Source organism: Monodelphis domestica, chromosome 7 (genome assembly GCF_027887165.1).
Source record: "Monodelphis domestica isolate mMonDom1 chromosome 7, mMonDom1.pri, whole genome shotgun sequence".
NCBI classification, from domain to species: Eukaryota; Metazoa; Chordata; class Mammalia; order Didelphimorphia; family Didelphidae; genus Monodelphis; species Monodelphis domestica.
In genome coordinates this window covers 100469010-100481834 of record NC_077233.1, presented here as the reverse complement: position 1 = coordinate 100481834, position 12825 = coordinate 100469010, and positions in this window count along the sequence as shown.

Below are 12825 nucleotides of genomic sequence, written 5' to 3'. Positions count from 1 at the left end.
GGTCCTATGAATTAGAGGTAAGGAAGGAATACATATCAGAAATTGGGGAACAGACAACCTGCGAAAACCTAGCAGTGGTCAGATGAAAAGAGAGGTTTATAAAGCATCCAAAGATAACAGTTTCAATCTCTACTATGCTGTGTGACCTTGGACAAGTCACTTAAGATCTCTGGGCATGAGAGGGTGAACTAGATCTCTAAAGACCCTTTCTGAGTTAAAATCTATGAATGGAGACTAGAAAGAGCATGCCCAATTCCTGAAATAGCAAGAAAGTCCATTTTACTAAGGGAGCAAGGTGCAATATCTGGAAATGTAGGTGGAAGCCAAGTTAGTGGATAGCTTTAAATGCCAGGCTACAGAGTCTGCATTTTATCCAAAAGGCAATAAGGAAGCATTGAAGATTTTTGAATAGGGGATTGACATGGTCCGACCTGAGGCTGCCCTCCCTTCTCTACCATTTTTCCCTCCTTCCCTCCTCCTCCCCCCTTTTCCTCACATCCCTGCCTTGAAGCTCCTCTCCCTTTATCCTGCAATTAAGCATTAAACCCTGGGAAAGCATTGGACTAGGCTCTGGGAGATAGAACATTTAGTTTAAACAAGTCACAGTCCATGTCCTCATAATTCACAGTATAATGGGGGATATGACACAAAGTCTCACAAAGCCAAACAACACAAGATCTTATGAGTGATATTCACAGGAATATGTGAAATCTATCTGGGATTGCTACCAACTGGGTATGCTAGGAAAAGACTTCCCCGAAGTGTGCCATTTGAATTAGAGAACAGCATTGTCCTATTTGACTGGAACCCAGAGGATGGGAAAGGGAAGAAATAGTGTGAGATGGAAAGATGAGAGTGCTACCAGACCAGAAAGCCCTGAATGTCAACTCAAGGGCAATAAGAAATAACCAAAAAATTTCTGAAGGAGTGATACAACAAGATTTATTTAATAGAAAAAATAATGGGGCAGGGGTGTAAAGCTGGGTTGGCAGGAGGAGGGAAAGAGATGTGCTTTTGAAATAGAGCTGGGATGGGGGTAATGAGAGTGTGCTATGACAGTCAGTGGAACAGAAGGATATGGATGTGAGAGATGTCACAGAATTTGTGAACATTTCGACATGGAATTAGTTCAAGATAATCTTATATTTTCAAAAATAGGACACTGTGTGAACAAGGGGGTACCAGCCATCAAAATAGTAAAGTCATAAAGAAGCTTCAAAGTTGAAGACAGTAAATTCAGGAGTAAAGTGTACCAAACCTCCAAATTGTGGGTGTCCTATACCCCATAGATAGTTAGAGGTGTAGGTCTATATAGCTCAGAGGACTCGGGGCTGGGGATTTGAGAGTCAGCATAGATTTAGTCACCATGGGGGTGAACGAAAATTCCAAGTGACTACATATAAAAGAGAAGAGAAACAAGAATAAATCTTTGCAATGGACTCACATGAAAAGGGTGGGAAATGGATGAAGAGAAACAGAAGAAACAGGTTAAAGTGTCTCTTTCTCCTTTTAGTTCTCTTCCAGCTATAATCTCTAATCCTGTGGTTTCCATTTTCTTACCATCTCCAGCAAAAAGGTTTTTGTCAACATCTGGAACTTTCTGAAATGTCAATGAATTCTTTATTTTAGGATTGGGGGAAAGGAGAGGCAAAAGATGGGTAAATGAGAGGATGTAATTTGGGGAAGGAACAAGGAAAGATCACAAGATAATCGAATTGGAGCTGAAAGGGACTTAAGCCATCTAATTGTCAGGTAAGGAAACCAAGCCCTAGGAAAATGATTTTCCTAAGGTACACAAGGGATGAGAAGAAGCAGGGCTAGCATTAGAAATCAGGTCCTCTGACTTCAAATCCAAGATCTTTCCACTAACTCATGCAGCCTTTATGGAGGATGAATGGGATAATTGAGGTGGGGAAAGTAAACGGAGAAGTGGAAAGAGCAGAGGCATTCATTAATGTAGAGAGGGCAGTGAGGACTTAGCTGCCAAGCATGGTCTACATGTTGTCCAGGAGCTAGAGAGGCGGGCCCCAGGAACACATTCCAACCCTGTTTGGGCCCCTTCCCTGGCAAGAACAGGGATTTACCTTCGAAGCTGGGCAGCCCCACCCTTCTCCAACTCTCCCTGCTGAGTTGGCACCGCCCATGCTCCCTGGAGCCAACCCTCGCCCCAGCTCTCCAAACAGCTCAATGGTGCCTCTTCTCTTACAGGCCCCGCCTACCAGACAAAGCTAGGCAGGACCTCAGGTGTCAGGCAGCTGGGGGTCTGGGCTGTGTCCCGCCTCCTCTGCCTTTAGTTTGCACTGGCCCACTGAATTTCCCAGGGGCTGGATCTGGCCGGAGGTGGGTAAAAGACTAAAAACCAAGCTTCAGAAAAACAAAAATACTGTTGTTCCCCAGCCTGAAAGAGGGAAAGCATGTGTGGGCATGGGCCATTCTAACAACCAGCCTCCATGCTTCACCATACTGTGATGCTCTAGAATGAATCGTATCTGGAGAGGAAAAGGTTTGAGCCTTAGTCTTCCTCTCTTAGTCTAACCAGTCTCACTTCATGCCATCTGTGCCGTATCCAGGTTCACTCCAGTCCCATTCAGAGACTGGCTAATTCATCTACCACATTGCCAGTTCCCAGAATCCCAGCTGTTGGCCTATTAGTCAATAAACATTTACTAAGCTCCTACTAAGTGCCAGGCACAGTGCTAAATGCTTTGGTACATGAAGTTATTTCTAAAGCTCAAGAATTACAGTCATCTCTTCAGTTTCTCTCTCTGCCCTATACCAGACCTTGTTTATTCTCCCACAACAGATCTAGAATTCTTTCCCTTTTCTCTACAACCTGGCCTAGCTCAAGCCTTTATACCTTTTTCCTCTTAATTGGTCTCTTTGTCTTCATCTTCTCCCCACCTCTCCAATCCTCCAAAGTGATAATCAATCAAAAAAAAAATAGTTCTCAGATGCATTTATGTGCCAGGCACTATTCGAGGCACAAGGGGTACAAATATCCTGCTTGAAGGGGGCCAAGCTTTCAAGAGGTGAAAATGAAGAGGGAGTGCATTCCAGTCATGTGCAAAAAGTGCAGAGGCAAGAGATGGAATGTCAGCCAGTTTGGCTGGAAGGTATCATGTGAGGGGGAATAGTGGATCATATTTAATAGAATATATTCACATCCTTGTGTGGTACTAGGTAGCTTATATTATGTTAAAAAGAAATCCTGTTTCCACACTCATCAAATGACCTTAGCTTCTTTTCCCCCAATTAATGTAAGCTAATCTGTTTGTCATCCATGGCCCAAGACCCCAAGGACTCTAATCTCACATAGATTGGGTTTGATCAAGGGGACCTGACACCATGAAAGTCGTTTTCTCTCTTTAGCTCATTGCTTCTGCCTGGAGTTCTCCAGGAACATCTTACAATATAATCCTGGTCTAGCTCATGACTAGGTTTCTCTAAAAGTAAATAGCAAAGTCCTCAACTCTTGTACAGGTACTTAGTGTACAACACGGACCCTGGGTGTTTATTTCACACACCACAGAAAATGTAAGCTATGAAAAGCTCACAGGAGCTCATGAACAAACACAAAACCATAAAGCACTCCCACATGCCCCACCACCACCTCTGAACTAAAGAAACTTGGAGGACTGTGTAATAAACACTCCCTATTCACTTTGAACCTGCTCCGACCATATTACTGCTTCTCTGTTTAAGATTTAGTGGATCCTTATTGCCTCAAGGATAAAATACAAACTCCTCTGTTGCTGTTGTTCCTTTGTGTCTGACTCTTCATGACTCCATTTGGAGTTTTCTTGGCAAAGATACTGGAATAGTGGGCCACTTCCTTCTCCAGCTCATTTTACAGATGTGGAAACTGAGGCAAACTGGGTTAAGGAACTTGCCCAGGGTCACACAGCTAGGATACTTCTGAGGCCAGATTTGAACTCATGAAGCTTAGACTTCCTCACTCCAAACCCAGTACTCTATCCATTATGTCACAAACTCATCTATTTGGCATTTAAAGCCTTTTGAAGGGTGGCTCCTAACTTTCTATCCAGAATAATCTGATACTTCTCTCTCTCTCTCTCAGGAAATTTGCAATTCAACCAAACTGGACTAAATGGACTCTAAAGTTCCTTCCAAGTCTAAATCAAAGATCCTATGATACACATTCAAGATATTCCATTCCACCTCTTATTTCTTTTGCCTTCCTTCTCTTAATTATTTCCATTTTACCCTGTATCTAGCTGGCCTGCACGTATTTGTTTACTTCTTGTCTCCCCGTTAGATTGTGAGTTTCATGAGTGCAGGAACTGTCTTTTGCCTCTTTTTTTATCCCCAGTACTTAGCACAGTGCCTGGCACATAGTAGGCACATAATAAACATTTATTGACTGATTGGAATGCTCTCCTAACTTTCCTTCTGCCTTGTGGATTTCCTAGCTCCCCTAAAAGTTCAGTTTTGTCTTTACCTTCTCCATTACACTGTTAACAGCCCTTCTCCACACCCCACCAGAAGTTACTTTATGTATAATTTATGTTTACTTCTCTGGATACATTTCATTACCCCCCCCCCCCAATAAAATACAAGGTGCCTGAAGGCAGGAACTTTCATTTTTGTCATTGTGTCCCTCATGCCTACCACTTTTCTTTTTTGACCAGATATATGATTTCATCTATATAGGAAGCTCTTGGTGAAGAACTTCTTCCATCAATGTAGATGGACTCCTTTGCTGAAATTGATAGTCAGAGACATTGTCTGGGGCACCAAAAGGTGACTTGCTCAGGGTCATATGAAAGCAGGTCTTTCTGATTCCAAAACTAGCTCTATATCATGCTGTTTCTCATCTAGTACATCATGTAAGTGGGTTATATACCTACTAAATTTAATTAAATTTCCAATCAATAATGCTATAGAACCACAAAGTTTGAGAGTTGGAAGGGACCTTAGTGGCCATCTAGAGGCAGCTATGTATTGCAGTGGACAGAGCACCCGGCCTGCAGTCAGAAAAAGTAGAATTCAGATCCATTCTCAGATACTTACTATGTGACCTTGGACAAGTCACCTAATCTCTCTTGGTTTCCTCAACTGTAAAATGGAGATAGTAACAACATTTACTTCTGAGGATTGTTGTAACAATCAAACAGAATAACACTTGTAAAATACTTAGCACAGTGCTTGGCATATAAAAATACTAACTGCTATTATTATTTTATTTGAACCTATATACCAAGGAATACCCACTATAATCTGAGAAGTGGTAATCAAGTCAGCCCAATGCTCTAGCCTGACTATCAGACTCATCATGCCTCTGTCATTCACTAGAGTAGCTGTTCTTCCCACCTTTGTGTATTCTGCAAATTTTAGGAGCATACCTACCATAAATCCTCCTTCATCCAAAGGAGTTTTGTCTTCTGTCCCTATATCCTTAATCCCCTTCAATTCCTCTGCTCAGGCTCTTAGTGGAATCACTTCTATTCAGAATCATTCCAGTCCTTGTTCCTTTACCCCAGAGCTTCCCTAACAACCTCAAATTTTACAAACATTTCTAAAAATGTATGTACCATCTTTTTTCAATCCACTACCTGGTCAACACATCAAATCCTTTCCCACCAGTATCCACAAATTTTCCCTCCTGCACTCTTTCCTTAGGAGATCTCTTTGAGTAAAACTCTGTGAATCCCAGAAATTTTATGCTAGCAAACTACAGGCTAGAGAATGAGTTGAGGCTCATTTAATGGCCAAAACACTGAATGTGTCTCTGCTTCTGAACCAGATTTTTCTTCTAGAAAGTCTGAAAGAGCAAGACTGAACAACGCCTTCCATCTGCTGCCATGCACGGGCATCTTAAAGTCTGTTCAGGAGAATTTCAAAGCCTGGAGCTTGGGAAGAATCCAGATGAGCTCACTTTCTTGGATGGGACTCTGCACAATAAAGGACCAATATATGGGGCTCAGAGATTGGGAAACAGGCAGCTCAAGATGTTTTAGGGTTAATTTAATTTCTTTTTACCTGGAAAAGTGACATAACCCAGAGAGGAAAAATCCCCTGTCTATCTTTAACTTCCTCCTCACAATAATCAATTATTCATTTCCCTGTCAATTTTCCCTTATCCGATATTTCTCTGGATCACTGCAATACTCACCTAGCTCTGCCTCCTCTCTCCTCCAAATATCCATGGCACCAGATTAATTTGCCTAAAAGATTTCAAAGACTCACTTCCATGCTCAAAAATCTATTGTTTTCCCATTGATTCCAAGATAGGCCTGAAGTTCAAAGCCCTCCACTTTTAGCTGCCTAAACCGCCTCTCTGACCTTAGCCCCAACTGCTCTCACTATTGTAAAAATTAAATTATATCTCTAATAATAAAAATATTATATTTTATGAGGTTTATTAAGTATTATTAGAAATCAAGGAATAAAGAAGATACAAAATAAAAACCATGTGCCCATGGCTGATTAGCCCATTTAAAATCCCCACACTTAGCTTACCACTATACCTGCTACATCATTGCAAAGGAAGAGCACCTGGGAAGCGTTACTGCCAGTTAAATAGCAATTGTGATCTAGCCAACATGGAGACAGACTCAGGAGAGATTATAGGGAATTCTGGGAAATACCAAGGACTTCTGGGGAATGAAGTCTAGAGTTCAAAATCTCCATTTATACACTACATACTCCCTGATCTGGCCACATTGGTCCAGCCATATCCCCCCCCAAACATGCCTTAATTTTTCTGTCTCTTTGACTTTATTTCTGTTGTTCCACCTACTGGGAACACTCTCCCATTATCTCTAATTCAGAATCCTACCCATTCTTTGAGTACTATCTCCTTTATAAGGCCTTCACCAATCCCCAAGTTAGAAGCACTCTCTCTCCTAGTTGAATTCCTACACCACTTGTTGTATACAGACAAGTTCACATGGACTGGATCCAGTGGGAGTCAACAATTCTATTCCTTCTGGACCATCAGGCCTTACCATCTGCCCTGCCTTAATGCCCTGAAGTCCCCTGGCACAGTCATCCCCTACTTATGGAACCTGAGGATCCCTAGGTCTTAGAGCCATTTGCCCTACAACTAAATTTTTATTTGTCATCTGCCCCAATTGAAATAAGTACCTATAGCACAGACTGTCTCAGATTTTTCATGGTGCAGTGGATAGTGTTGGCCCTGGAGTCAAGAAAATTTGAGTTCAACTCTGGCCTCAGACACTAACTAGCCATTTGACTCTGGGTAAGTCACTTGACGGTTTGCCTCAGTTTTCTCATTTGTAAAACAGGGGAAAATAATAACACCTACCTACCTACCTCCCAGAGTTATTGTGAGGATTAAATGAGATCATAATTATAAAGTACTTAGCATGGTGCCTGGCACATAGTAGGTGGAATATAAATGGTAGCTATTATTATTTTTTTATTCCCAGCACTGAATACTTTCCTTTGCACATAAGCACTTAATAAATGCTCTTTTCATTCATTTGTACCCCTTAGGTAGTATCTGGTGTTAAAATTATTTGTGTACGTATCTTCTAAGCTGGACTATAAGCTCCTAGAGATCAGGGATGATGTCACAAATGAAGCAGCATGTTGTAGAGCAGAGGTGTGCAGCCCACAAAGTTACAACCAGATTAAAATATAATGGGAAATGCTTAACAAAATAAATAAAAATGCAATAAAGCATAATGTTAATTTATCATTTTCTCATCTGTTTCTATTTGAGATGGACACCAGAAGTGTTATATTTGAAGTCGGCCAAACCTAGGATCCAATGCTGTCCTTGTCTGATGCTTCCTTGATATGTGATGCTAGACAAGTCACTTACTCTATCCATGCCTCAGGTAACTCATCTGCAAAATGGTGAGAATATCCATAAGTTTCTACATCACAAGGTTGTGAGAATCAAACGAGATGTTTATAAAGTGCTATAGAAATGTTTCTGTTCTCTTTTAAGTGCCAGCTTTTATTATGTAAATAGTGCTTCCCCTGCACAGCCTAAATTACCCACTCTGTGTACATAGCACACACATAATAAATATGTGTTCAAAACAAACTCATCATTTTTCCTCCAAAACTTTCCCGGTTCTCCCGCCATTCTCCCAGGTTCCTAGGATGAACAGGATCATTTTTGGATTTCTCCCAGAAGCCCCAAATCCTGCCACCTCTAATTCTGTACTACCTCTGATGTAATTTATCTCCCCTTTACCATTCCCATCCCTCCTCTGCACCCTCATTACATCTCACATGAACTGCCTTCCTACCTCTGGTTTCTTCCCTCTCCAATTTACTGAACAACCCTTTAATGCTTGTTATTTATAATGCACTATGCTGAGCATAAGGAAATTTTAAGTAAATATGGTTTATTAAGATGCTTAATATGATTCTTTGCCTCAAGAAGGACCTTATATTCTAGCAGAGAAATTTAATCACATATACTATAATAATAAATAATACGTATTATTAATAAGATAAATTATATTAATGTTATACATAATTTAAATAAATTAAAATAAAATAAAAAATATGCCATGGGCATAAGAGGTACAAGAATACATTCTTACCAGCAGCGTCTAATATGTATCAGGCATTACATTAGACAAGTCAGATAGAAAGACAAAAGACAAAAACAAACAAGAAACTTTTAAGGGAAAATAACATGACTACATATAAGGAAATACAAAATATATAAAAAGTAACTTCCTCATGGGGCGGGCACTAGCAACCTGGGAGGATGAGAATAGACCTTGTGTAGGAGATGGCATTTGATTTGAGCCTTTAAAGATGCTAGGAAGGGCAGCTAAATGACTCAGTGGATAGAGAGCTGGGTCTGGAGCTGGGAGGTCCTAGGTGCAAGTATGAGCTCAGACACTTTCTAGCTGTGTGAACCTTGGCAAGTCACTTAACCCCAGTTGCCTAGCCTTTATCCCCTTCTGCTTTGGAACTGATACTTAGTATAGATTCTCAGAGAGAAGGTAATGGTTTAAAAAAAATGCTAGGGATCCTTTATGGAAGCTGAAGAGGGAAAGTACTCCAGACCAGAAGAAGCAGGAATATATCCTGCCAGGAATATATCCAACATGGGAATATAAAGTATTGTAGGCTAGAGTGTCAAGCCAATGAGGGAGAATATCTGATTAGCCTAGAATAATTGGCTGGAGCCAGAGCGTGAACAACTTTAAATTGTTGGCTTTAATTCGGATATTGTATTTTATCCTAGATGTAAGAATGGCATGGTCAGCCCTATACTTTATAACTATCCATTTAGAAGCCATGAGGAAGATGAATGGGAGAGGGGAGAGGCAAGGCAGGGATCACCAATTAAGGAGTTCCTGCAACGGTCCAGGCAACAAATGGTGAGAACTTGAAATGAGGTAGTGTTTGTGGTTGGTTGGTTGTTGTTCTTCATACTCTTGAAGAGAACCAAAATAGCATCACTGGTGATATCCTTTGACTCATGCAAAAATTGGATTTAAGAGAGGCACAGTTGCTCAGGTTTCATTCTTACTCTCCTCCAGTCATCAAAGTCATCAGTGGCAAGACAAACTTCAGAACGACCAGTAATGGCCTGGGATGCAGTGGATGAGCACAGCATCTTTGATGTCTGACCAAGCTCTAAGCATTCGATAATGCCTGTATCATTCATCTTCATGGCCATTGGAACAAATTGTTCTCAAATCTGCCCATTCTGCCAGGAGAAGTCTCCAAATACCTGAGGTAGATACCCGCCTGATTCAGCAAGGGGTTTTAGGTCTGTCGGTTACCTTGAACCTGGTTTAGCCCACCTTCCCAAGATGGTTTACTGGGAGTGGCTGTTGTGCATGCTATAGCTTCTTGGAGCCACAGTTGAGAGCTGGGTGGAAGATGGACACCAAAGGAGGGTGAGAAGCCCTGAAAAACGGCTCAGCAAGCCCTCATACCAGAGGTACTAGTCTTTCCTGAACACCCTGTATACTCACTATTGCAGTGACCATATGAGGAAAGAAGAGATGGATACAAGGAACGTTTTGGAAATAGAATCGACAAGACCAGGCAAGTGATTAGATATAAGAGGTGAGGGGAAGTGAAGAGTCAGAGAATGACTAAAAGGATGATGGTACTTTCAAAAGATATAGAGAAGTTAGGAAGTGGATTTGGATAACAGATAATAATAAGCTAACATTTGTAAAGTGCCAGGCATGCCAGGCACTATTCTATGCACATTACAATAAGATAGGAGTTCATTTTGGACATGTTGAATCTGAGCTGCCTAAAGGATATTAATTTAAGGTGTACAATAGACTATTGGTGATATGGTCTAAAGTTATATTTTCATAGATGTTTATTTAACCTATGAGAGTTGATGAAGTCACCAAGAAAGTAGAGAGAAGAACCCCTAGGGTACACAAACACATCAGGGCGAAATACAGATAGTATAATTGCCAGAAAAGGACACTGAGAAAAGTCAGGAATAAGCAAACAAACAAATGAATAAATGAATGAATGAATGAATGAATGAACAAATAAATAACTAAAAATGGGAAGAGGATCAGGGTCATAAAAATCCAGAGAGGAGAGAGTATCCAGGAAGAAAAAAATGGTCAATAATATTGGATGCTGCAAAGGTCAAGAGGAATGAGGACTGAGGACAGGCTATTAAATGTGGCAATTAAGAACACTGGTATGGGGGCAGCTGGGTAGCTCAGTGGATTGAGAGCCAAGCCTAGAGATGGGAGGTCCTGGGTTCAAATTTGACCTCAGACACTTCCCAGCTGTGTGACCCTGGGCAAGTCACTTGACCCCTATTGCCTAGCTCTTACCACTCTTCTGCCTTGGAATCAATACACAGTATTGACTTCAAAATGGAAGGTAAGGGTTTAAAAAAAAAAGAACACTGGTAATCTTGGAGAGAAGTTTCAGGTGAGTGATAAAGTCAGAAGCCAGAATTATAAGGGAATGAGATGCAAGAGGACAGAAATGGGAAGAGTAAGTATAGTTAAGTTTTTCTAGGAAGGAAAAATATAGGATGATAGTTTGAGGAGAGAGGAGAATCATGTGAAAGTTCTTTTAAGGATAAGGGAAAGGGATATATTTCAATAATATTTAGATGATCCTGAGATCAGGAGTATGATCATATCTGTATTAAGCAGAGATGAGTAAAGAGTAGGTCATGGGACTCGAGGTAGAAAAACATGGAGGCCAGTGTGTTTGAGGGGATATCAATGTGTATATTGATGTCTCCAAGTATAAGGGCAGAGTCCAAGGTGGGGGAAATGGCAAGCTAGGAATTGACATCCTTGAGGAAGTAGGGAAGATGGCCTGAGGGCCTGTATATATCCAGGATCTAAATATTTTAGCATGGTAAAAACCTCAAAGGAGAAGCTAAATGATGGTGGCTGAGAAAGGCTCTCTGGAAGTCTCAGTGGGAAGTAAAGAGCATGTCTACTCCTCCTCCTGATTCTTTATGCCAAAGGGTACAAGAGAAAGGGTATCTACTACTAGAGAAGATGTTTTCAAGGGAAACCAGGTTTTCATGAGTGCTGAAATAAGAACATACAGTAGGAAAGGGTACAAGATGAAGGGAAGTTCATTAACAGTGGAACAAGGGTTCCATAAGGCACAATGGAAAGGGAAGGATAGGGCTGAGGTGCATGAGATTAAGAGAATGGGGGCCCATAGGGGCAGATTCAACTAGGTGGTTCAGTGGATTTAGAAGCCAGGCCTAGAGACAGGAGGTCTTGGGTTCAAATCTTGCCTCAATTTCCTAGCTGTGTGACCCTGGGCAAGTCACAACCCCCATTGCCTAGCTCTTACCCCAATTCTGCCTTGGAACAAATACACAGTATTGATTCTAAGACAGAAGGTAAGGACTTAAAAAAAAAAAAGAGTAGAAAGGAGACATGTAGCTGTGTGACCCCCATTGCCTGTCCCTTACCATTCTTCTGCCTTAAAACCAGATGAAAGATAAGGGCTGGGGGGTGGTGGGGAGAAGAGAACAGGAAATGGTGTTGACGGAGTGGATGATTTTCCATTTGGCAGCTAGCAGTCCTGCCTCATTGCGATTAGGATGGAAATGTATTTTTTTTTCTTACTAGGGTTGCTACCCATAAAATTTGTAATGGCAGAGAGCAAAATAAATTCTTTTCCCAGCACTAAGGATGGGAGATTGTGCTCTACAACAAGGGCAGCCCTTTACCTCAAGGTCCTGATGGCAAGAGGTGTCAACAGCCTTGCTCATAAATGAGGTTTTGATTGAAAGAAGTTTTATATCTGAATCTCTTAATTCTGGGCTGGGTCGTGTCCAGTGTTTGATGGTACAAAAAAAAAAGGGAACTGTAGCTGGTATTACAGTGAATAGAAGCAGAATAGCAAAAGATTTCCGGGAAGTAGGTTGGGAAGGTGAAGGAGAAACTAGGGAGACCAGTCCATAGATACCACCCCTATCCTTTAACTGAGGATTTTCTCTCCTGTATTTCTCACCTAATATCCTGCTTGATTCATGTTGTCTATGGGATGGATCTTCACCTGCCTCTCCCCACCCTTACCTCTTCCAGTCTTTTGAATGGTTTCCCATTGCCTGAATCAAATCCAGACTCCTTAGTTTGGTATTCAAGGTGCTCATCTACTCCTAACCTGGCTATTTAATTTCATCTCACACTTCTTGCCCCTTATGTGTTACTATTCTAAACAAATCAGATTCCTCAAACATGTCCTAAACTTTCCCACCTTTGTAACTTTCCTTAAAGTTTCCTATTCTCAGAATGTCCTTTCCATGTCCATCCGATCAAAACCTTGTGGTTCAGGACCCAGTTCAAATGTCAGCTCCTCTATGAAGCCTTCCCTTATATTCATGGCTATAAATGA